This window comes from Anas platyrhynchos, chromosome 23, assembly GCF_047663525.1.
Source record: "Anas platyrhynchos isolate ZD024472 breed Pekin duck chromosome 23, IASCAAS_PekinDuck_T2T, whole genome shotgun sequence".
In the NCBI taxonomy this organism is placed as follows: Eukaryota; Metazoa; Chordata; class Aves; order Anseriformes; family Anatidae; genus Anas; species Anas platyrhynchos.
The window spans coordinates 1,670,026-1,686,263 of NC_092609.1; the positions used below are offsets into that span (position 1 = coordinate 1,670,026).

At 52.3% G+C, this 16,238-nt stretch overlaps 1 long non-coding RNA gene across 6 annotated transcripts in view; it reads left to right on the top strand.

Annotated features, from left to right (window-relative positions):
• Window positions 1–838: 838 nt before the first annotated feature.
• LOC106018665 (uncharacterized) overlaps window positions 839–16,238 on the top strand; it is a 113,728-nt gene continuing 98,328 nt past the window's right edge. The window contains exons 1-3 of one of the 6 annotated variants that reach the window (XR_011804716.1): window positions 839–1,259; window positions 3,292–3,400; window positions 4,923–6,243. This is a non-coding gene — a long non-coding RNA (uncharacterized lncRNA). The other 5 variants (XR_011804717.1, XR_005260729.2, XR_005260728.2 and 2 more) reach the window with 5 other exon arrangements.

The window sequence follows — 16,238 nt, forward strand, 5'->3', positions numbered from 1 at the left end:
ATCAGTCTTGAGGCCCAACAGGTTGTAAGGAAGGGTTGTGATGGCACTGCTGGGGCTCCTGCAGCTCCAGGTCTGGGCTTCCTCCCCGACCTGATCCTTCTCCTTAAAACCTCCAACGACAGCTCACTGTGCAGCAATCCGTGTCCTCTTGGAGTGTCTGTCTTTCTTAAAGAGCTGAATTAGGAAGCCAAAGCTGAGAAGATCATGATGTGGGGCTGTGGAGGTGGGAACAGGCAGGATTTGGCTGGAGAGGGAGTGGGATTTAGCAATGCTGTGCCCGCTGTGAAATGAGGGGATTATGCTGCTGGCTTTGGCCCAGTTCTTGGGTTTGGATGGTTTTGGCAACCCCCCTTCTCATCTACATAGTCCTTAATGTGCTTGTGGGCCATCTCTTGCTGTGTCTATGCTGTGCTTAATAAGAGGAGGCAAATGAAAGGCAGTGCTCTGAGTAAGTCCTCGGCTAGCCCGGAGCAGGCTGCGGTGGTTTCAGTGGTCCGTGCTGGGAGATAACATCACGGCTGTGCCTGAGCAGCAGACACCAGGGGGAAAAATGGGATTCCTGACGAGATCGCCTGCCTTATCTGTGTGCAGTGACTTAAATCAGTGCTCAGCTGAGGCAGTGCAACAGGGAGGGTGGGATCTTGTCAGAAAGCTGCTGTAATTGCTTAGTCACCAGGTGATTTTGTCAGGTGAAGCCCTTTTAATGCAAGGTCTCTCACGTGTAATTCCCGGTTAATTGCATCACATCTGCGAGCTGAGCATGATGGAGTCATCCTGCGGATGGTTCATGATGTAGTCATCCTGTGAACGGTTGGCTCTGTAGCTTTATGCTTATTAGTTTTATTTTTACACCTGGAGCTCAGGGCACTGCCTTTCCCTGCCCAAACCTTCCCTGTCTGATCCGGGCTGGTTCCCTGCAGGCAGCCCCAGCTCCTGCTGCAGGACTCGCCGTGCCCACAAGAGGATGCTGGTGCTGTTTGGAAGCATCCCCACTGCCAGTTTTTTCATTTTTTTCCAATAATATCACTCTCAAAAATTAACAATTAAAAAAAAGGCAAGGAAGAAGTTGTTTGCCCCCAGCTGCGGGAGGGGCTGTGCCCTTTCCAGGTGGGGGTTAACTGGGGGGTGGGACAGGGGAGCCCTGCAGGGGTCTTCAAGGACACAGCCCCCATGAGGGAAATGCTTCAGGACCCGGAGAAAAAGCCAAAATGCTCCTGTGCAGAGAGGGAATTGGCTTTGGGGTGAGCGAACGAGAGCAGGTATGTGCTGAGGTCTGAATGTTGGTGCTGGCCGTCCCATTTTGCTCTTTTTTTTGTAGAGTTTTGGGGATCTGGGAGCTGTGTACCTATAGCAAACGCTGTGAGAGAGGGAAGAAAAATCCCCTTTGAAACCCTGAGCAGCTGGGAAAGGCTTTATTTTGGCCAGGGGAAAGGGAGGCCCTTGGTGGGCACAGAGGGGCTCCAAGGGCAGCCCGGTCAGCTCCCCTCTGCCCATCCCGGCCCTCTCCTTGAGAGCTTGTGGTCCTGCTTCTCGTGCATGCTAAAATGTGTTTACTGTGTATATTATTGCACATCAACAAACCTTCTTCTGTGCCAGGGGGCCTGCTGAGAGCCACCTGAGAGCAGCGCTGCTAATAGCCGGAGCTCATGCATTTCGCATGTGCGCGGTTTGGGCCTGGTGTTTGTAAAGCAGCACTTTCCTTGTGTCAGCCCGTGGCAAGCAGCTCCTTGGAGCTTGTCCTTCATAGTAGTTCAGAAATGATAGCACATGTGGTGTCTCTTTTCTCCTACAATCTGCTTGGGATGTTGTCCGTGCTCTCCCAGTGCTGGGCCAGGGCCTGCTGGGCCTAAGGCCTGTGTCCTCCTGTAATCAGCAGGCAGCCTGCCCCTCGGTGCTGTTGCTGCCCTGTTCATCTCATTTCATCCATGAAACTCGGCGTGCCTGGCCTGTGAAACCCCCCCTGGACATTTCTTTTAAGTCACCATGGATGTGCTTGCGCATTGGAGCAGAGAGGGAACGGAGACAAAACGAAATGAGCATCCAAGGCTCGGCGTCCCCTTTGTGTGCCTGTGCACAAACACAAAGGCGGCGCCGCGTGCGATAATCCTTCGGTGCCTTCAGAAAAGGCTCGCTGCTATCGAGAGGCTTTCTTCAAAAAGCTTGGATGGCCCTTCAGCGGCACGTGGCACACAAGCACCAGGGAGCAGGGGGCTCCCTGGTGCTCGTGTGTGTGGCTCGGGACCACCAGCCCTGTGACCAGCAGCACCCTGAGCCAGCATTTGGGTGCTGGGTGCCCACAGCAGGTCCCCTCTGTGAGCCCCCCAAGAGGAAAAGCTCTCCTGGTTTCCCAGGAGATTCCAGCACGCAACAGGTGATTTAATTACTTTAATAAGAACAGTCGAAGGAATTGATTCAGAGCTCGACTTGCATTTCACAAACTTCAAATGTCATTTTCTTTTTTTAATGCTGCTGCATATTAAAGTAATTAGGTTATTAGCAAAAAGCCTTGCTATTCCTGGGAACTCGAGCCTGCCTCAGATGAAACACCTCTGAAGCTGGGGCAGGTTTTACTCCTGACTTTGGCCAAGCCTGTGGGCTGGCATTCAGTAGCGGCAGGCTGTGCTGCCTGCTGCTCCCAATTCCTCGTGGGACATTGGCCATGTCACTTAGTCCCTGGTTCTTCATTTTCCAGCCTCAGGTTGCAGGATGAAGGCTGCTCCTTGCTCCCTTTTAGGGGACACCCCTTGTCTTTCTATGGCGATGCTTTGGCTCTGCCACCCTCATCCTCTCCTAGGGACCCTCTTCAATGCCCGGAGCTGGAGGGTGGCTTTGTTCAGAACAAAAAGTTGGCTTCTTGCTGCTGTGTCACTTCGGTCACCGAGGGGAAGCCAGGAGCAGAGCTCAGACCATCTGCCCCAGCACCGAGCTTCCAACCCCTGGCATGGTGTCGGGGGGAGGCTGTGGCCAGCCAGGTCCCCCCAGCAGTGGTGCCTGAAAGCCCCTCTAATTTCCTTGCATCTCATTGTGTATTGATGGCCGTGGATGTCGGGTAACCATGGCAACTCATTGATTAGCATCCAGCCCCTGTGAAACGAAGAACATGCAGCCATAAGAATTACAAATGATGCTGTATTGTCTGCTGCCAATAGGCTGATTACTGCCATTTTCTGCCAGGTAGACCAGCTTTTACAGGCAACCCGGTGGTGTGTAATTACCATGCTGTGAGTGATGCATTGCTATAGTTACTATCTGCTATGTTCCCTGACTAATAGTTTTTAAATTCCTCTTCAGATGGAAATGCATTGCCTGTAAATGGGAGAGGCAGAGGTCTGCAGAGCCAGGAGCTTCACCCTGTGAGGAGCCCGGCTGGGTGTGAAAAAGGGTCTCAGTGCAAGCTGAGGTAGGCAAATGTGCGAATCACTCCATCAAACCACTGGTGGGTGGGGGATAAATCTGGCTGTGAGCTGAGGTAGCACAGGCAGCAGGAGCGTCTCTGCAGGCCTAAAACATCACTCACCAGTTGATAGCACGAGGTTGTCTTAAAAATGACTGGAGCTTACCCTGGGGGTCAGATCCCATCCTTGTTCCTGTGTGCGCAGAGGTCTGAGTGGGATCTGGCATCCTGCAACCCAGGGAGAGCAGGGATTTATTTTTTTTTAACCACCAGAGATGCTGCCCATGTAGTGGGCTTTAAAAAGAGACTCTAAATATTGGCGGTGCTTACATTGCAGTGGCCAGGAGGAATGTGCAGGGGGTGGGTGGCCTGCAGAAGCCAGTCTTTTCCTCCTGGAGAGTGAAAATGAATCCATCCCAGCTGTGCTGGCAGCAGGGCTGCTGGTGAGTGATGTTCAGACCTCAGTGCTCCCAGTCTGTCCTGGGAAGGGGTCTGGTAAACCCTGGCTGAGACCTGGAGGACTCGCAGACGGCCTTTGCCTCTCCTGGGGTGAGGATGCCAAGCGGTGCTGCAGGCCTTTCCCGTCCTCTTCTCTCCCCTGTGCATTACCTCCGGTGTTCAGATGTTCACATAACCTACACAAAGTTAAAAAGGGGGTTTTCTCTTCAGACTGAGTGCAGCCAGGGTAATTTAGTAGAAAAATGTCATGCTAATGCAATTCAAAGTTCAAATGATCTTTCATTTTGAGGGAGAGGAGAATGCGTGTGCAGTCAGAATGTTAAAACCCACTACTTGCCCTGCAATTCAAATAGAAATATGAGCTTCAGGGGATACATAAGTCACATGAAGTACTGTGAGAGAAACACACAAAATGAATAAAAATGATCCGGAAGCCATTATTAGCATCGCTGGGGGGCAGATCCAGCTCAGAACAAGTGTAGAGGCAGGCAGGAGCAGTGTTGGTGAGGAGAAGTTTACGTGAAATTACGATAACGTGGAAATAATGAGAAAGTTATCACTACGACATCTCTTGTATTAATATCTCGATGATGTATTCCGGGTGCTCCTACCCCTCTCCTTTCCAGCTCCATCAATCTGTCAGCATTTGGATGAGCGCTCGGTTGAAGCAGCACGTGGTGGTGGAGCTCTGGCTTTATCGGGCTGTTCTTGGGAGCCTGGTGGTAGCTGCTGGGACGGGGATGAGCTCTGCTCGGTGCCTGAAGGATGCTTTGGGCTCAAGTCCCTGGGATGGCTTTCTGCAGGGTGCTGGCTGCCATCTCACACTTGTGTGCCACGCTGAAATTCTGGGGCAAAGGTTTGAAATCTTGGGGCTGCTGCAATTTGAGCGTTATCCTCCCAGAAAGCATGAAAAGGTGTGGGAAGTGTAACTGAAACCAGGCAGAATGGTTTCTGTAGGAAAAAGGCCAGGCTCTAGCAGGAGCTACCACTGGGCAGCCGTCCTCCGAAAGGGAGGCAGAGTCCCCCCTCGGTGAACATCAGCATCCTGCCCTCTCCCTCCTTTTTGAAGCAGAGGCAGGGGGAAGACGTGTGGCAGAGGGAGGCTGTGTCTAAGCACAGTTGTTCAGGCACCTCCAGGAGGCAATAGCAGCCCTTTTAATCCAGAAGAAACCAGCAGAGCCTCCCCTCCTGCCTGGGAGGCTGACAAAGGGAGCTCCCGGAGGCAGAAGTCCTCTCTCTTCTGAAAAGCTCGGGGAAGTTCCCTGCCAGTCACCGGAGACAGTCAGAGTTTCCATCGTCTTTATCTTCGGTGTGCTGTCGCCTGGGTCTGCTCGGCTCTCCTTCCTCTGTACTTACCCCCCAGCGGCAAATAACTCCGACTCCCTGGTTTTATGAACAGCGACGGAGGTTTAACACCCACAAAGGCTTTCATTTCCCCTATTGGCATTTAATCACAGGTCTTGTTCACTGGCCTGCTTAGGAAAAAAAAAAGGGAAAACAGCAGGAAAATGCATCTCCCAAGCAAAGTGGCTGCTGTTGTGCCAGGGATGCTTGGTCAGCGCGTTTGCAGCTGTGCTCGGGGCAGGGTTACAGTGCCCAGCTGGGTCCTGCCACCGAGGCAGGCAGGAGGGGGATGCATGGGAACTGCAGAATGTTTTACAGCAGCGAGGGACTCAAATAGGCTCGATGTTAGTTAAAATAATGCTCAGCAAAACCCTCCTACCTGGCAATGCAAGCAAACTCCATCTGGTGAGAAAACATTTAAGACTTGTACTTAAAATGCACGTTGCTACCAAAGTCCCGAAATAGAATTGCCTTTACCTAATCGCAGCACTGTACAACTTGAAGGCTTCAGAAACAGTTAAATGTGTGTCCAGAGAAAAGGTATTACCAGGGTAATTGGGCTATAAACCAGAACATAGACATGGAGGGACTCTGTCTGGCAACACCACGGTAATCTGGAGAGCAGAATTTGATTCTCTGTAATCCTGGGCTGCGTGTGTTGCTGCATTAAAAAATTTCTCAGTGGCATTGTACATGCCTGAAAAGCAATGTAATATTTTAACGAGAAATTTCTCCTATTACAACCCTGTGTTTAGCATAGCTCTTTCCCGAGTCCTCTGGATGATTGTTTGCAAGTATCTGATTGTCAGGAAGAAAAGGTAATTGTGGAAAGAAAATGAGAGACTCGAGAAAACTATTTTGGAAGTTGAGCAGAATTGTGGCAGCACGGCTGATTGCCTATAGTTGATGACAATTATTTGCATATTGCAGTTTTTATCGCTGCATTTGGCATTCGCCTGCCTCTCACCAGCGTGTGAAAGGCCTGGGAGCTCTCTGCCTGTCTCCATGTGCAGACCAGGGTTTTTGCAAATCCAAGGTGTTTTTTTTTTCAGAAGCATTAAGCCGTGGGGATTGCTGCCCCATGCCAGAGCAGTGGCTGATGTCTTGGACCGTCTCCATCAGTGGTCAGAGCTGGGGACAGGACCCGGTCCTTCCCCTGTGCACTGTAACACACCTGACACCAGCACAGTTGGGCAGGGAGCTATTAATTCCCATTCCAGATAGGCTTTTATGGCCTGGAACATGAAAATCAATACCCTAGTGATTTTTAATCCACTGTGTTTTGTGTCTGCGTATGTATAACTGACGCGTTTGAGCTGGGTGCTCCGTGTAAAACAGCGCTGTGCCATTAAAATAGATCCCTGTTTCCAACAGCTGACAAAGTCTCCCTTAATGTAATCCATAGCTCCGGTGCATCTGCCATGGTCGTTCCCTTCCTGTGACCTCCAAAAAGTGCCTGCACAAGCGAGGGGATGGCCACCTGCAGCTTGCACACTGCTGTGTGTCCACACACCGTGCCACAGAGCCTTGCACCATTTTGGGTCCTCCTTCATAATAATCCACCAGGGCAAGACTGCACGTAAACACAAGGCAATTCTTGATCCTGAGCTCAGGATCAGCTTTTAATTCAGGTATTTAAGCATGACAGTTCTTGATCTTGAGCTCAGGATCGGCTTTAATTAAGGTATTTAAGCATCCTGCCCCTCCTGGAAGCAGTGGGGGAAGGCTCCTCCCGTTGCACAATCTGGTCCCTGCAGATGGGCCAGGCAAGGACTTTCTTAACGTGCAGCTGGGGAGCAGATAAATGAGGGAAAAAAAGCACGATACGTCTTGACAGCAGCAGCGTAGGTGGCTGTTGCAGCCCCCTGCTCGAGCCTCTCTTTCCCTGCTGTAAAACCGAGCCTTGTGGTGGGGGGAGCGCGGAGGAGCTGGATGCAGCGGTGTGCTCTGGGAAGCTCCTCTTGCTAATCCTGCATCAGGTTTTTCTCTTCTGGGGCTCGGTAAACTGCTTAAATGCTTCTGGGACTCGCGCTCCCTTTCTGCAGGAGGAAGATAATATTTACTGATCTCTGCTATCGTTCATCTTATTGTGGCTGCTATGATAGGGCTGTCATACACATAAGTGATATTAACTGAGCTAAGACAGGATGTTTCTCACCTGGTATCACATATATTACTGCTTTTTCCGCTTTTCATCATCACAGAGCTTATTATACCGTGGGGTTTAAGCACAGTACGGTCTTTTGTTTTTGCTCTGTCTCCAAAAAGACAGAACGAGGGAATCTTCTCATCCATGGGACGCGGGGAGCCGCAGCTCTTGGGGAGATCACAGTGCACAGCGGGGCTGGCGGTCCTGCTGCGTCCTGCAGCTTGCTAGGACATCCTTTGTAGTGCCGTGACAGTGCTTCTCGCAGGTGAAGGCAAAGGAAGACACCCAGCTGGGATCTGTAAAGGGCCTGCTGAGCCTCAGCTCACCTCTGGAAAGCTCTGCGAGCACCCAGCTGTGCACACAGGCTGTGCTCAGATCGCTGCTGAGACACTCGCTGGCTGGGAAAAGATCCCAGTGAAATGATGGTGTTGGCACCCTCGGGGACCCAAATCCGGGGGTGTCTGAGGAAAAGGGTGCTTGTTCCTTGATAAGCATCAGTCTGGGAAAGAAGTGTTTCTGCAGGGAAAAAACAAACAAACAAAAACCACGCTCCTTCAGCCACTGGGTGCATCTGTGCTGGTGGTGGAGCAGTGATTTTTGTCATATAATTATGGGTGTGTTGGGGATATGCAGCCTGCGACTGCCCTGGATGGAGAAAAAGAGAAGGAAAATGCTGATTTTGGTTGAAACGGGGTGCAGGACAGGGCTGTGCTTTGGGATATACTCCTGTGCTCGTCCACGTGCGGGGAGGTGGGGGCAGATTTATGGTCTGTTCAGCGGCACCCATCGCAGGGGATGTTTGCAGGGTGTGAAATGTTTGGTTGGGTAGCACAGGCTGCTCGGCAGCAGCTGGCTTAACACCGGCAGCGCTGCCGATGCCGTTAGTGCCCCCGGAGGATTAATTACAGCAATGTATACCCCTGATTCCGATGTCTCGAGAGCGTGGCGTTTGTAAACCGAGTGGTTGCTGAGGGCAACTTCCCTCCAAGGCTTTTTGCCAAAGAAAGGAGGAGAAAACACAGCACCAGGACGCAGGGGCTGGGCCCTGCTCTGAAGGTGGGCACAGGGCAGGGACCCTGCTTGCATGGGAGAGCAGGGCTGTGTCACCGATGGTAGATTCAGGCCCAAAAGGGTTTGAAGAAGTAGCAACTTTTTGCTAAATCTCGCTGAAAACTAAAGAAACTTAATGGCTTAGCTCTGCTGGTAACAGATCCTAAAGCACTTTGTAGCGAGCGCTGTAGGTTCTGCTCTGATATCAGCATAAATCCTGACTAACTCCTCGGAATTGATGATTAGATCACCTACGGAGGCATGGCCTGAATTTCTTTTATTTTTTTTAACCGGAGTGGAAAGAGTAGTTTTGCTGGGATCAAAGGCTCTGTGAAGATGCCTCAGTATTGATGACTTTTCAGTAAGTGATTGCTTAGAGAAAAAGAGAGCTTTAACAACTTCCTCTTTTTTTACTTTGACTTTTTTTTTTTTTTTGGCCACAAGTCTGCGATATTTGGAATTAGATAACTTCCCCTGGCAAAATTATCTCAAGTACGAGACAAAATTTCCGAGATAAGGTGTCGTGCAGACTTCAAACGGGCTGCAGCTCTGGGTAATCCCTGGTGACACCCGCGGCAGTTTGTCACTGCTGTGCAAGGTCATCGCTCTGCTCCCTCTCCCAGCCCAAACCTGGATCCCCCAAAGGCTCTCCAGCATCACAGAAAACAGCTCCTGCCTTTGATATGTGTTAATTTCTTTGTGGAGGGAGGAAGGATTCCTGCTAATGACCCCACGTCCCCCCCTTTCCTTCCTTTCTCCATCCAGGTAGGCTGCACGTTGCCGTCTTGCTTTAACTTAATGACTCTCATCCACGGAGGAAGTTCCCAGGCAGAATTCACAAGCGGTGATGAGATGAATTCCTCCTGCCTGACGATAACTTTTTATGGGCTTTTTATTCTTTAGATAATATATTAAAACCATATTTTTTGCCAGGTTTGCTCTCACTTGTTCCTTGCCCTTGAATTCCCCCCCCTTCCCCTCCCCTTTTTCACCTGAGTGGCATTTTCACTGGAGATGTTTAATACAGCTCTAATCCCCTGATTCCCCGAGGTACACGAAAGCAGCTTTACGAACCCATAAATCCCGAAAGTGCATTTTTATTAGTGGTGTTGCCATGAAAGTATGAAAAAAAGTAGTCTAATATGAACCAGTCAATAACAAATTTGCCTAATAGTTCTGCTTATCGCGGCGACAGCACTCGGAGAAACGCTCTGCCAAGGTGGCAGTGATGGGGAGCGACGAGGGAAGGAGCTGAGCAGCCCAGAGCATGGGTTGGGAGCTTCGTGGGGGATTTAATGGGGTGCAGGGGTGCAGCCCCCTGTCCCGGTGAGCACAGTTCCCCGGTGCATCTCCGGGTGATCTGAGGGACTGATGGATTTACGTGGTTATGAGGTAGGGGTGTCTGGGTGGGTTTGGGGTGGATGGGGAGAGGTGAGGGGATCTGTAGGGCTTGAGGACAGGAGGTGGATGGGGGATGCAGCCAACAAACCCCCAAAACTGGAGCTGTGCCCATGAAAAGGGGGCATTAAAGAGAGGCAGGAGTGTGCAGGGTCCTCCCCGCTCCGGGTCTGTGACCTCCCTGCCCCATGTAAGGGCTCTTGGGGGGTGAGCAGAAATTGGGGTCCTGCCTCGGGGGCTGCTGTCTGGCATTCCTCCAGGCGCATTTTGCCCCCACATCAAACGAGCTCCCCAGGAGGGCACCCGGGTCAGGACAGCCCCTGCCTTGGGGTCACATCCTGCAGCATCCAGAGACAGAGCCCCTGTTCTCCATCCCCACATCGCTTCACATCGGCACAAAGACCCTCTAACTCCGACCTCTGCCCCCCTGCCTGACCTCCCTGGCCTCCTCGGAGGTTTTTTCCCCAAGCCGAGGCATTTCTCCCAATTTTTCTCCCTTCTCCTCCAGGGCTGGAGCAGCGCTAGGGGGCAGGAGTCGGTCGTGCAGGAGCCTCCCTCTGCCCGGGGAATCCTTCAGTGGGGAAACTGGCTCCTCCATCCTTATTTTGGGACTGTTCCCACCCTTCCCGAAGCCCAGGGACGCCCAGCTCGAGGATGGAAGGGTTTGGCAAGGCTTGGCGAGGGATGGATTTATTTTTCTGGCAAATCTCGGCTCGGGTTTTGGGTGTGCTCAAGGTGCTGGTGTGGATGTGGCATCGTCGTATGGTTCGGGTATCTGTGATTGCTTTGAGGGATGCTTTAGGTGGAAGATGGGGGCCAGACACCAGTGCCCCCACCTCACTTGGGTTCACTGGCGTGGTTCTGAGCCGAAATAATGCTGGGTTTCGCTGCAGCTTTTGGTGGGGGCTACCACTGCATGTTCTCATTAATACAATTAAATCCAGGGTAGGTACAGACGTGCACAACCCCATTCTCCATTTAAATAAAATAAAGGAGAGGAGCAGGAGGAGCTGCTGTCTGCCTGGGCAGGTCTGTGGATCAGCAACGCCAGCTGTCGGAGCTTGGAGCTCGGCGATGCTGCCTTGCTCCGAGCCTTGTAACTTTTCTCTCGCCGTGGCTCCGCTGCTGGAGCTGCTGCGGGTGGCAGGCGGCAGCTGCAGGCAGCAGGAAGGCAGCAGCTGTCACATCCCGCTCCCTAATGGGGTTTCCTATCGAGCGCTGCTGTAACCTGTCTGTAGTTGGTGCTGCGGCACTGTCGGGCCAGAAACCCGAGCGAGAGACGGCTGATGCAGAAATCAATCTCCGGAGCACCTGAAAGAGGAGATCGGTGCCAAATGTAGCTACGACAAAAAGAAACGCTTTCTCCCTCAAATTCTTTGCCTTTGAGGCTTCCTCCTGGGATGGAGATGAAGAGCTGCTCTGCCTCTTTAGGTAGAAATAAATAAGGAGAGGGATAACACCAGGCTGTGGCTCGGCGTGCCGGGGTCTGGGGGCAGAGAGGCTGCTTGGGGCTGCTCTGTGAGATGGGCACGGAGCTAGCAGAGCAGCCTGTCCCCTGCTCCTGGTGCTCAGGAGGTGCCAGGCACTGATTACTTTCATCACAGCACAATTAGAGAGCACTGCTAATGATCCAATTGTTCCTCTCATCCCAGCCTGAAGAACGGAGAGGAGATAACCCACGGGTACTAATCCAGGCTTCAAAGGCTCGCTCTGCCAAGTGATCCCCTCTAATGCTGCCTGATCTTTGTCAACCAGCGGTGCTGGAACAAGATGTTCCCAGCACCCGTGTCAGAAGCACAGCACCGAGCATCCAGATACCAAGCCTGATCTTGCCATCACCCCCACATCCTGCCAAATCACCTCCAGCCATCACCTCCTGCCTGACCCAGCCCCTTGCTTACACCTTGCAGCCTCCCCAAAAGCCTTCTCTGTGCAGATGGACGCACCAAAAAGCAAAGCCAGAGACGTGCAGGAGTTTGCAGACATCCTTTGCTGGGAAGGAGGCACATGTGAGCTGCGTGGTGCCTGAGGAATGAGATTAGACCCGATAGGAATCACATTGCAGGATCCAGGCTTCTATCTGCCGCTGATGCGATGTTTATTTCAGCGAGGCACATGTTTCCTCCGGGAAGGAATTAGATGCAGACTAATCTCTAAACCTGATGCTTCCCTGGGAGGTTGGGAGCTCTGCAAACTGCTCCGGGGCCAGGAGAGGTGGTTGTGCACAGGGCACAGACAGATCTCTTGCATTTTTTTTTTTTACTCAGCCTTTCCTCTTGCAATATCCTGCAGTTATCAGGGTCCTCACTGCCTAGAGGTTGCCAGGTTTGAGGCTGTCCCAGGTACATCCCCCATGGGGATGGGGACACTGGTGTAGGGATGCACAGAGCGTGGTTGCATCCTGGTTAGGGGCTGGAGGGGACTGGCAAACCCCTGGGCAGAGGTAACCCGTGTGGACGGCTGCTTTCTGCCTGAACACCTCTCCCTAGCAGGCATCCCCTTGGATCCAGAGATGTCCAGGTGAAAAACCCACTTGTAGACAACATTCTGATGCTTTTTCCCCCTTCTGACCACATCTTGAGCCCCTTAAATCGGGACGCGTTGTTGGCAGGTTGTTATCCAGCTGCGTTTTTCCACTCCTGGTTAGAAAATGAGGCGGCAAAACACCTTCTCTTTGTGCCAGCCAGCCAGCCTTGTGCCCCCCACACCATCTCCTGTCACCAGCTGGGTTCAGCAGTCTCCGGGAAGCCTCGTGCCGTTTCGGCAGTGCTGGCGCTGACCTTTCCATAAAGAGGGAAGGAGCGAGCGGGGAAGCAGCTGTCTCGCGCTCTGCTCCCCAAAGCAGGGGGAAAGCAGCCGCCTCCACAGAGCATCTCAGCCTGAATGGGAGAGCCAAAGCCTGGGGTTAATCATCCAGGCTGGGCATTGACGGAGCATCTCGATGCACGTAAGAGCTCTTCAGGAGCAGCGTAATTTCTCTGCATGCGCACCACTCACAAGAAAACAGCTCCCCGGAGCTGGTTGCAATAACAGGATTGTCTTCTGAAGAGAAATCAGACAGCCAGAGGGCTTTGGAAAGGGCAGTGCAGAGGCTTTTAATGTTTGTCTTCCTTCTAAAATAAAGATGATGTTTACCACTTGCCTCCTTTTCCCTCGCCCATGCAAAACAGATGTTGCCGAGCAAAAGGCGGCCGCGCCGAACTAATTGAAGTTCTGCATCCAGTGAATGCTCGGGGAGGGGGCACTGGGGAGGGCAGCGTCCCAGCATGGCACTGAGCTTCTGCAGGGTGAGCTCTGGGACACCCGAATAGTGTGGAAATAGGGCTGTGGGCACCCTTCCCGTCTGTATCCACATCTTTGGCTCGCCTAAAGGGCTGGGGAGGCACCGTGGGAGTGGAAAAAGTGGAAATTACCAATGAGAAATAGCAAGGGGAAGGCAAGAAGCAGCGGGCAGGGATGAAGGCAAGTGTTGCTAATGTTTGGCAAGGTCTCCGGGGTTATCCTGGGATTGGGGATGATTAATGTGCCCGAGGACTCCTCTCTCTGTGGTCGGCTGGCCGGGCGATCCGTCACTGCCTTGTGATGGACTGCCTGGCTCCCACGCGTCACCGTTTTAAGGTGGGTTATTGATGGCCCGCCTTTACAAACCATTCCTCCTAATTACTTCTGGCCTGGGGAACAGCCGCCGGAGCTGGCTGGAGAGAGGGTAAAGGGCTGCGGCTGTAGCAGAGGCTGTCAGGAGAAGGCTGAAAACCCTGGCCCCGGGAACCTGTGCTCCCCCCACCCCAGGGACAGCAGCTCCAGCCCTCCTGGGATGCTTTTCTGAAGGTGTTTAATCCCTGAAGGCTGGTGCTGTGCACTGAGATGCTCCCTATCAGGCTGAGTGCAGGGGTGTATTCGAATTTGTCGTTGTAATCCTGGTTTTGGTGTACCCTGTCATCAGCTGGTGAGCGGGGGGATGCCGTGGTGTCCTGCCTTCCCCGTCTGCTGAGTGATTTGTTACCCGTGCCAAACCTTCCATCGAGATGGGCAGAGCTGCTGGAGGGTCCCACCCTGCCCTTTTGCCCTTTATTTGCTTGCTTTGCGCTGAGTTCAGCTGAGCTGAGTAAGAGCTTCGGCGGCTTTGATTGACTCCCGGATCAATTAAAGCAGCGTGCAGACAGATGGAGGGCTCGGATCCTGAGTTTTACCCCCTTCTCCTTCTTCCTCGGTTCCCTGGGGACCCTTCAGGCTAATTGCCGTGATCTCTCACTGCCTTTTCCTGCCGGCCCCGAAGGTCTCTGCCTAATGTTGTCCTGCGTGGCTGACGCTGCAAAGAACCCAGGCTGGGAGGGAGGCAGAGAATTGATTTGCTCCACCAGGCAGCAGCTGCGGTTGCTGCCACTGTTTAATTCTCAGTTCAAGCCCCGTGGAGAATGCAAACAGCTCCGCTCCTCGGCCAATTTACAGCTGCTGACAAGCTGCTAAACAACATCTCTGTTACGTGCACGTGCGGGTCTGTGGGCTCCTGTCGGGGTGACAGCATGATGCACAGGTAAGGAGCGAGGATGCCGCCGCTCTTCCTAATGAGCCCGCTTGCTGCGGGCCACCCCCAGCTCTGGTTGTGCTCCCTCTGAATGCAGACAGGGCCTTGCACTGCCTTCAGTGGGTTTTTGGAAGCAGCCTGATGGATGAAAGCCGCCTGGAGCTGAAGCTGGGACCTTCGGCGTGGGCTGCCTTGGGGCGGAGGTGATGGATGAGGGCGCTGACGGCTGCGTGCGTGGAGCTGGTGCTGCATCCCCAGCACAGGGCTGCGGGCACGGTCTGCCTGCACGGCACGAACCTGCAGAATCGGAGGCAAGCAAAGCTGAATAAAGCCTGAAGGATTCATTTTTTCTCTGATTTGGGGTCGCAAGGACTGTCTGTCCCAGATAGATGCTCGGCAGGAGGATGCCTCCACACAGTGACCCAGGCGGTGAGGATGGATGGATGCATTGAACCAGCCTTGGGGCTGAATCCCCTGCACGTTGGGCTTTAGGATCATCACTTTTCCCCTCCAACCCTCTTGGTCTGAGCCTGGCACCTTCCTCGATCTGCTCCCAGTGCTAAATCCCCGCTGGTCCCCACTGATGCTGTTTATCAGGGTGTGCTAACCTGAGCTGGGACCGACAGCCCCATAGTGCAGGGGGCCTGCCTGCGTCTGAGTAAATTACCCCGTTAATAATGACAAATCAATTCAGGGCTGCTTGCAAGGAGAATGCTCTGGTCTACCTTCTTCAGAAAGCAACAAACCTGTACACTCTTGCTGCCAAAAATTAGCTGCAGCCAAAATAATAAGGAATAATCCAACCATACAGACATCAAGTTAATGAATTATCCCCTTTCAATTGGAGGTACTCAAAGGCAGCGCAGAAATATACCCAGAAACCTTGTTGGTTTTATTAAGATATTTTAGCTTTTTTTTTTTTTTCCTTTCTAAGTGAGGAAAAAAATAGCTAAGGGTATTCCTTTAGGATTAAAGAAGTTAAATGGGAATCTGCTGTTCGAAGTATAGGGAGGGAGGGGAGAATTTTGGTGGTTTTACTTCAAAAGCTGGAGTTTACCCAGAGAAAGGTGATTTTGCTGCACTCGTGCAGTGCCCCCAGGGCTGCTGGGGGTCTCCTCTCCCCTCTGCTCTCCCCCAGCACCCTGCACCGTGCTGGTAGCCCCTTAGGAGCACCCCTGCCACGCGGGTGGCTCGTGGGCACCCACTCTTGAGTGGCGTTATTCGTGTCGACAGGATTGATGGGATGTTTCATCAAGCAATTAGGGGGAAAAAAAAAGTCCAACTTGTTCCAAAATACAAAGGCAGCAGCCGGCATAAATTAATGTGTGTAGTTTTTAAGTGTTTACTACACTGCTGTTTTCTTCCATCTTCCCACAGGAGATAATTAGGAACGAGGCTGCTCCTCCGCTACCGCTAGGTACCGGGATGCGTTGCCATATCCCCTTAACTCCAAAGAACCTCCTCAGAAGTGACAGATGATCAATTTAGCATATCGAGAAGAAGAGGTTTCTTTCTTTTCCACTTTAAGTCTAGGCATTATTGTTTCCCTGAGTGGACTGATTCATATTTGCTTGGCTTCATTAGCTGAAATGTGCTATAGACCAAATTAGCAGCGAGCCTTCGGAGATCAAGAAGGACGGAGCGGTTTGTTCTTATCAGTAATTGATCACGGAACTATTAATGGATGCAAATGTATTTGTTCGCTCAGCTTTGATAAATAATGGCTCGCCGCTCCCCTGTGACATGATGTGAGCTCACGTTTCCTCTTTGCTGTGCAGTCCCCAGGCCACGGGCAGAAGCAGCTGGCTACGAGGAGATGGATCTCCTGGCTCAATTTTCTCCCGCTCTCCGTTATTGATGGGCAAACTTCCCCAGCTGATTCATCCTGGTGGTTTGCTCCAACTTTCAGCAAGCTGCTA